Source organism: Mchenga conophoros, linkage group LG1, assembly GCF_057382185.1.
Source record: "Mchenga conophoros isolate Kocher_MC1m ecotype Shallow Benthic linkage group LG1, M_conophoros_male_GT1.1, whole genome shotgun sequence".
Lineage (NCBI taxonomy): Eukaryota > Metazoa > Chordata > Actinopteri > Cichliformes > Cichlidae > Mchenga > Mchenga conophoros.
In genome coordinates this window covers 6677861-6686094 of record NC_140526.1, presented here as the reverse complement: position 1 = coordinate 6686094, position 8234 = coordinate 6677861, and positions in this window count along the sequence as shown.

The window sequence follows — 8234 nt, the reverse complement described above, 5'->3', positions numbered from 1 at the left end:
ATAACCTCAGATGTCTCATCCAGCATTAGGACCGGAGGGGGATATGAGAGCTTGTCCGTGCAAATTGTCTTGGGTGTCAGTAGATCTCCTCTGTAAGTGTCACAGAAATGGCTTATGTATAAAGAAGTTTAATAGATGGTTCCAGCAGTTAAAATGTTCTTGCTTGTACGTTTCTGTGGCCAATATTGTAAGGGTGTGTTTATCTTGTCAGAAAGAACAAGTTTTGTTACACCGCTATTATCGCGAGGTTTGGGCGTGATAGTATAGGCTGTGAGCCCACGTTTAATAATCACGCTAAGGAGTCCAGCGAGCTATCTGCAAAGGCCTGGTTAGTCTACCAGCGGTACAAGAATGCACAAGACTGTAAAGCTATTCTTCTAGGACCTCCGAAGTGGCAGGCGGCCACGAGTTTTCACGGCGTTCAATAAATGCAGCGAAGCGCCCGTCTTGAAGAAGCCGTGCCTGTGTTGTCATTTCGGAGTTACAGTGAAAACTCGCCCTAGCCAGCGCCGGTGAGAAGCTAATTACGAAGACGGCAGCTGCAGAGAGCGACGGTGAACTGGAGCGACACAAGAGGGCGCCATTGCATAAGCTCACCGTTCTCAAGCAGCCAAGCACAGCGGCAACAACGTTGTACAACTGGAGTAAGGTGGAAATTAATAAGGGACAGTGTTAAATGTAGAATAATAGGGGTTTAAGTCAAGTTTAAAGAGCCACAATAAGTTTCTATAATACATTTGTCAAAGTTTATTTATTTCTACTGTACTTCAAGGTGATGCTTTGTAGTTTGGTGAATAGTTCTGTGTGCTTGCTTAAGGTCAAAGTTTGAGTGAAGTTTACAAGGTCCTTTAAGAAAAGGTGCACTTAAAGTATACAGTATTTGAAATCTGAACACAGTGCGCTTAATGACATTTAACTAGACTCCCGAGATGGTTGACAAAGATCTCGAAGAGCACCATGCTGTATCACTTACCGAAGTGGAAGAAAATGATGATGAACAAATTACAGAACTACAGACTGTTCGTAAAAGTGAAAGAGTAAGAACACTAACAGAAAAGGGTAAAGAGCTTCAAGAGAAGAAACTCAAAGGCCTCCAACACAGATATGCTGTTGTTTTTGAAAAATGGAGATATGAAGCAAGATTGAGCAAAGTAATATTAAGAAATGAAGTTTCCGAGAGTGAATTGAATGAGCTCATCAACAATGTAAATGTTGCCTGCAAAGATGTACAAACCATTTATGAACAAATACGGCAAACACAAACTCCTGATGCAGATGAAAGACGCAAAGTGGATGCATGTACGTCACTTTCCTTGTTCATTGTCAGAAGAGCTGAAAAACACTTACAAGGAGACCTTGCAGATGGTGATGAAGAGCCATGGCCAGACGTTGGATCATGCTTAGGATCTGAAAGTACTAAATCAAGGTCAAAATCACGAAGGTCTAAAAGTGGTTCAAGCCAGTCATACTCACAAACAATTAAAAGAATAGAAGCAGAGGCTGAGGCAGCTGCGTGTCAGGAAATATTAGCAGTAATGGAGGATCAAGAAAGGGAAGCAGCTGAACTAAAAAGGTTGGAACTTGAAAACTTGGAAAGGCAACAAACAATGGAGGAGCAGCGCAGAAAGATTGAACGCTTGGAAGAGGTTAAAAAATTTAATGCTGCAAGAGCTAAAGTAAAGGTTTATGCAGAAGCTGAAAGTATTTCAGAAAGTCGTAGTTTAGTGCGCAGTATCAAAACTGAGAGCGAAACCTCAGCAATCCCTGCTCCACCACAAGTTCCCTCTCAAGCTCCAAATACAATCCAAGCCCATAATGCCACAAACCCTGCATTTGTTCCACATACTCCCACAGTCATAAACCAAGCCCAACAAAACCCTGGTGTGCAACCTAAGGGCACCACAGGCCAAGCAGGAAACGCATCAAGTCCGCCATTTATCCCTAAAGCAACACAAGCTGCCGCTTCAGCAACTCATCCACAGCCAAACTTGGATCTAGTCGGCATACTAGCAGACGCAATAAGTGCTAATCGTCTTCCAACTCCGGAACCTGCACTGTTCACTGGTGACCCTTTAAAGTTCAAGGACTGGCAGTTGTCATTTGAGACCTTGATTGAAAGAAAAAACATTCCAAAGAACGAAAGACTCTATTATCTCAGGAAGTACCTTGGTGGACCCGCAAAGAGAGTGGTTGAAGGATTTCTCCTAGTGGGCACAGATGAAGCGTATGATGCAGCTTGGGAAGTGCTGGAAAGGCGCTTTGGAGATCTGTTCACTATAGGAAAATGCTTCAGAGACAAACTTCACAGTTGGCCTAAAATAAGCTCCAAGGATGGAAGTGAGTTGAGAGAGTTTGCTGACTTCCTTAGAAGTTGTGAAGCTGCGATGCCACACATAAAGACATTAGAGGTTCTCAATGACTGTATGGAAATTCAGAAACTTTTGCTGAAACTTCCAGACTGGTTGACAACAAGATGGAATCGCGCAGCGATGAAAATAAGAAAAACCCTTAATGGAGAATATCCATCATTTCACATGTTTACGGACTTTGTATCCACTGAAGCAGACCTAGCATGTGACCCCATAGCTTCAATGCAAGCACTCAAGGGTTTGGAAATCAGTAAACCCAAACACTCACGCAGCCAAGTCGTTCAAGCTAAAACATTAACCGCAACTTCAAGTCACTTAACCACCTCAAGTCACATAAATCCCATGACCTGCCTTTACTGCAAAAGAAATGGTCACACACTGGATAAATGCTTCAAATTCATAGAAAAATCAGTCCAGGATCGTATCAAGTTTGTACAAGCAGAAAGGCTGTGTTTTGGATGTTTGAAGGGGGGACATCATTCTAAAAAGTGTGATAAAAGGAATACGTGTGAGAAATGCCAGAAGAAGCATCCCACGTGTCTACATGATGACAAGTTTGTGGAGCGTAAAAGGATAATGCCTGCACCGAATGATAACTCTCGAGACAAGGACGAAGGAGATGAACCAGCAACCGCAATCTCTAATAGAGTAACTCAAGTAACTTCGAGCACACTGACATCCTCCATTCTACCTGTCTGGGTTTCATCAAAAAATCACCCAGACAGAGAAGTTCTAGTGTATGCCCTCCTCGATTCTCAGAGCGATACATCCTTTATCTTGGATGAAGTAGCCCAGGGTCTCGACACAGATAAGAGTAAGGCTCATCTAAGACTATCGACCATGTCCGCCAAGTCAACAGTCATACCATGTGAGAAACTGGGAAATCTTCAAGTTAGAGGCTACAAGCAGGAAAAGAGAATTACATTGCCACCGGTCTATACAAGAGAATTCATCCCTGTGAACAGATCACACATCCCGACGTCTGAAACTGCTTTGAATTGGCCTCACCTCGAAAGGCTGGCAGATAGGTTACCTCCAATGCTTGAATGCGAAGTTGGTCTGCTTCTCGGCTATAACTGTCAGCAAGCCCTTCTTCCACGGGAAGTCATTGCAGGTGAGGAGAATCAGCCTTACGCACAGCTAACTGATCTCGGCTGGAGCATAGTTGGTTGTACGTCTCAAGTTCAAAATCACAATGATGATATTGGCATAAGCCACAGAATCATTGTTCGAGAAGTTACTCCTGCAGTACAACAAGCAGTTGAACTCAGGCAAGAAGTGCATTTTGTATGCAGAACTCAAGTGAAGGAAGTGGGTCCAGCTGATGTAATAAAGGCTTTGGGATCTGATTTCTCTGAGCATGAAACAGATGACAATCCAGTCTCTCAGGAAGACATTTTGTTCATGTCAAAGGTGACTAAAGGCATAAGGCAAAAGGAAAACGGTCACTATGAACTCCCATTGCCACTCAAAACCGACGACCCGAATCTTCCAAACAACAAACAATGTGCTGAGCATAGACTGTCGTCGTTGGAACGTCGGCTCAGAAGAGATGAGAAATACTATGAGGATTACGTCAAGTTCATGGACGACATCATAACCCGTGGAGACGCAGAGAAGGTCCCAGAGCAAGAACTGGATAAGGAGGCAGCATGGTATATACCACACCATGGAGTATACCACCCCCACAAACCTGAGAAGATACGTGTGGTTTTTGATTGTTCGGCCCGTTTCCAGGGGACATCTCTTAACGATCACCTTCTGACTGGACCAGATCTTACCAACGCACTGATTGGAGTGTTATGTCGATTCAGAAAGGGCCCCATCGCCATCATGTGTGACGTGGAGAGGATGTTCCACCAATTCCACGTCATCAAGGAGCATCAAGACTATTTGAGGTTTCTTTGGTGGGACAAAGGCGATTTAAACTCTGAGCCTTCAGTGTACAGGATGAGAGTGCATCTTTTTGGAGCAGCTTCATCTCCCGGATGCTGCAATTTCGGACTCAAACATATTGCTTCTCAAGGTAGAAACAGATTCAGCGAAAAGACTATTGAGTTCATCCAAAGAGGTTTTTACGTCGATGACGGACTCGCTAGTGTGACATCAACAGTCGAAGCCATACAGTTGGTAAACGAGTCAAGGGCACTTTGTAAAACAGGCAACCTACATCTGCATAAGTTTGTGTCAAACGACAAAGAAGTGCTTGCAGCTATTCCCCAAGAGGAACAAGCTAAAGCCAAAGACCAGGACATGGCTCTTGGTGAACTCCACATTGAACGTGCACTTGGAGTGCAATGGTGCATAGAGGCAGATGAATTCCAATTCAGAGTCCAAGTTAAAGACAACCCATTGACAAGGAGAGGGGTGCTCTCGATTGTTGCTTCAGTCTTTGACCCCCTTGGGTTCGTTGCCCCATTCATATTAATTGGAAAGCAGATACTCCAAACGTTGTGCAAGGACAAAGTTAATTGGGACGAGGATCTCCCAGATCACATTCTACCACAATGGGAAGCATGGTTGCGAGACCTGCCCAAGTTGGCAGCTCTGAAGATCCCACGAAGCTACTCGCAAGATGCGGACATTGTGCAGTACGAATTGCACAGTTTCTCGGATGCGAGCCTCAGTGGTTATGGCGCATGTTCATATCTCAGAGCAAAAGGTAGAGAAGGACAGGTCAGTTGTGCACTCGTCATGGGTAAGGCAAGAGTAACGCCCATTAAGCAAACAACCATCCCAAGGCTCGAACTGTCATCGGCCGTGACTTCAGTTCGCATTGCAGATGTGATCAAACGAGAACTAGACATCCAAAATCTACAGGAATATTATTGGACAGATTCACAAGTCGTATTAGCATACATAAATAATGATGCTAAAAGATTTCACACATTTGTCGCCAATCGAATTCAACGAATAAGACAAAGCACAAGTCCTGGGAAATGGCAGCACGTCAGCTCAGAGGAAAATCCAGCTGATCAGGCCTCAAGAGGTTTAAATGCTACTCAGCTGAAAGATTCAAACTGGTTGAAAGGTCCCGATTTTCTTTGGAAACAAGAGCTTCCAGTCAAAGAGGAAATGGTGGGAGAGGTTGAAGAAATGGATCCTGAAGTCCGTAAAGGCTATACGCACACTGTACATTCGAAGGAAGCAAACCCAGTGCTAGAGCGTTTAAAGAAGTTCTCCAGTTGGTCGAGAGCTATCAAGGCCATTGCCAGGCTCAGGCGATTCATCAAAGAGTACAAGGGTGTTCAACGAAGAACGAACAAAGTGACAGATCTTGAAGAAAGAAAAGACACAGAATTATTCATCATCAAGCTAGTGCAAAGAGACATCTTTACTGAGGAAATACAGAAGATCAGATCTCAAGGAGAAAATTCTCTGCACAAGCGCAGCAGACTAAGGCAGTTGAATGCCTTTTTGGACAAGTCGGATGTTCTCAGGGTAGGAGGAAGATTATCTCAATCAACTTTACACTATGATGTAAAACATCCTGCAATTCTCCCCAAGGAGTCCCATGTGTCAGCCCTCCTCGTCAAACACTACCATGAAGGTGTACATCACCAGGGAAGAGGGATGACAATAAATGAATTGCGGGCAAATGGGATATGGATTTTAGGATGTGGGAGTGTTGTTTCTTCACACATTTACCATTGTGTTAAGTGCAGAAGATACAGAAAGGCTACAAATGTCCAACAGATGTCAGATTTGCCAGAAGTGAGAACAGAAACAGCACCTCCTTTCACGTATTGTGGCGTCGACTGTTTCGGGCCATTCATGGTAAAGGAAGGAAGAAAGGAAGTCAAAAGGTATGGACTACTGTTCACGTGTTTATGTTCACGAGCTGTGCACATTGAAACACTAGATGACTTATCGACAGATGCCTTCATGAACGCTCTTCGAGTTCTGATAGCCATAAGAGGTCCTGTCCGGCAATTAAGATGCGACCAAGGGACAAACTTTATGGGCGCCAAAAGAGAACTTTTGGAGTTAATGAAGGATATGGATCAAGGACCACAAAGAGCTATGGGTTGTGAATTTGTGGTGAACGTTCCGGCAGCTAGCCACATGGGGGGCGTCTGGGAACGTCAAATTCGGACAGTACGAAGTGTACTGACAGCGATGCTGGACAAGTTCTCAAACAGACTCGATACAGCTAGTCTAAGAACACTGCTTTACGAGACAATGGCCATCATTAACAGCAGACCTTTAAGTGTTGAGTATCTCAATGATCCCTTGGGACCAGAGCCACTAACTCCCAATCACATATTAACGATGAAATCTTCGGTTATTCTTCCACCTCCAGGAGAGTTTTGCAGAGAGGATTTGTACTTGAATAAAAGATGGAAAAGAGTACAATTTCTGGCAAATGAGTTTTGGCAAAGGTGGAGGCGAGAGTATCTGTTAAATCTCCAGCGGCGACAGAAGTGGCAGAACGTCTCACGAAACCTGCGAGTAAATGACATTGTGATACTGCAGGATGATAATGCTCCAAGATGTAAATGGAAACTTGCTCTAATAGTAGAGGCTATAGAGAGCTCAGATGGCAAGGTTCGAAAGGTGAAGCTCAAGACCAGTGAAACTACTTTTGACAGGGGGAAACCACGGACAAGGCTGATATATCTGGAAAGACCTGTTCACAAGTTAGTGACTTTACTGGAGACTGACGTGCAAAGTGAAACAGACTCTAATGTTGACACTCATTAGAAAATCACATTGCAAACAATGAGTGATTTTGGTGGGAGTGTAAGTGTCACAGAAATGGCTTATGTATAAAGAAGTTTAATAGATGGTTCCAGCAGTTAAAATGTTCTTGCTTGTACGTTTCTGTGGCCAATATTGTAAGGGTGTGTTTATCTTGTCAGAAAGAACAAGTTTTGTTACACCGCTATTATCGCGAGGTTTGGGCGTGATAGTATAGGCTGTGAGCCCACGTTTAATAATCACGCTAAGGAGTCCAGCGAGCTATCTGCAAAGGCCTGGTTAGTCTACCAGCGGTACAAGAATGCACAAGACTGTAAAGCTATTCTTCTAGGACCTCCGAAGTGGCAGGCGGCCACGAGTTTTCACGGCGTTCAATAAATGCAGCGAAGCGCCCGTCTTGAAGAAGCCGTGCCTGTGTTGTCATTTCGGAGTTACATCCTCGTCCCGTCTCACTCCTCTTCTGAGAGGCCATGAACAGTGCAATAATACTTTGACAACAAACTCATCCAATCAGTCACACCCTGTTAATTATAAATGCTTATTACGTCATTCATTGCATGTACTTATACACGTGTTGTATACTCTTCTGTGTGTACTACGTAGCAAAAGGATAAACTAGAACAATTACTGTCTAAACAGGTTTATTACCACAGTCACAGAGCATTACTCCAATCCCAGAGAGGACATCTCAGCTTTTCAATTTCATTTCATTGGTTCTCTTCCAGATCATACGAGTGGACATTGATCCGATGTTACAATGATTTCTAACTGATTTTATTTGCCATTTAATTCACCCGCAATCTGTCATATGTCTTAGTTTATATGCGTATAAAACACTTCTTGATGTCCAGATTTGTGTCTTTAGCTCGAATCTTATCAATCTAATAAAAACGCATGCTGAATGCAGTGTGTCTGCAGGTGGCGCTGCTTTTTTATTATTGCATGCGTTTCTCAGTGATGTTAATGGTGACCTTTGGCACTTATTATTGTAAAAATACAAACAGATAGTATTTTGTTTTCACATGAAACACAATTTGTAATGGAATTTCCCACTATGTTATGCTGTGTTATAGAAATTCTACTACTCTATGCAGTACTGTGGAAAAAAGTAACAGCCATGTGCTGTTAATTAAATGCACTTGGTTAAATGTTCATCAGCAATAG